We start from the raw sequence: 1,241 nt of genomic DNA, 5'->3' as shown, positions 1-1,241 counted from the left end.
GCGCCCACGCCCCGCGATACCATCAGTAGTAGCGGGCGGAGCGACAGGGGGAGCCGGAGGCCGAGCCGCGATGAGCGCGTGCGCGGACTGAAGACGAGCAGACTATTCCGCGCGGTGTTCCTCCAGGAGGAGAAAAGAGCGCGCCTGAAGAAGGGTGGGCAGCGGACTGCGCGCGGTAAGGTGCGGGATCGCACAGTGGTACTGACGGCCGAGGCCGCGCAGCATGTGGAAGAGCTGTTGCGTGTCGCCGACCGGTTGCCCGAGGTCGCGAAGCTGGTCGATGAAGGTCTTCAGGCGAGCGAAGTACTGCATGACCGTCAGGTCGCCCTAGACCACGGCGTGGTACTCCGCGTCGATGTACACGGCGCAGGAGAGTTGGTTGGCGTGGAAGATCTCCTCGATGGCGCCCTAGAGGATGTCGGCGGTGTCGTTGGGCTGCATGACTGCATCGAGCAGCTTCGGCGAGATCGTGGCGTACAGCCAGTGGACGATGCAGTGGTCAACCATAACCCACTCGGGGTCACGGCGACGCGGAGCAGCGGGGGCGACGAGGTGATCGCGGACGCCAAACATGCCGACGATGGTGAAGAAGAAGCGACGCCATTGCGCGTAGTTGCCGGCATGCAGATCCAGGGTGATGGGGACGTGGTGACGGATGTCGATCGTCTGGAGCACGGAGGAGGGAAACGCGCCGGGGGCCAGCACGGGTGCGGGATCAGCCGGTGGCGCGGGCGGAGCGCTAGCCAGGGCGGGGGCGTGAATGACGCCAGCCGGCGGAGGAGCATCATCGTCGGAGGAGTTGGGGGAGGCGAGAGGGTTGGTGTCCATGGCAGCCGAAGGGGGTTGGGCAGGCGCGAAGGGGTTGTTTTCCTCTGCATCTGATACCATGTTTGAGGGAGAAGAGATCGAACACGCTTTGCATTGATCAGCAGGGTTACATTTATACAGGGGCAGAGGGCGCGAGCCCACGATGGTGATCGTGGCCGGGCCATGCCGTGAGGAGGTGATCGTGTGTGCTGACTCTGAAAACTGCACACACGCACGCTCTGACTCTCTACGGTATACATACAAATACATGAGGTTTAACACTAATCAACCCCAGAGTACACCAATCAGGCTCAAGCAAACCGCAGGCGACGAACAATTCACAGGAGTAAGCAAACCAACTGGAAGTGTATCAACACGGGCACAAGTAAGCAAACCACGAGTTTAAATCTAACAAGAAGACGCTTCCAAAAACA

General features: G+C 60.9%; 1 protein-coding gene across 2 annotated transcripts in view; it reads right to left on the bottom strand.

The window, feature by feature from the left end:
* Positions 1-1,241, bottom strand: part of LOC119329279 (LRR receptor kinase BAK1) — a 13,491-nt gene that overhangs the window by 11,305 nt on the left and 945 nt on the right. The window lies entirely within an intron of this gene.

This window comes from Triticum dicoccoides, chromosome 7A, assembly GCF_002162155.2.
Source record: "Triticum dicoccoides isolate Atlit2015 ecotype Zavitan chromosome 7A, WEW_v2.0, whole genome shotgun sequence".
Lineage (NCBI taxonomy): Eukaryota > Viridiplantae > Streptophyta > Magnoliopsida > Poales > Poaceae > Triticum > Triticum dicoccoides.
Note: the sequence above shows the minus strand (reverse complement) of the source record. Positions and strands in the feature narration are given on the sequence as shown.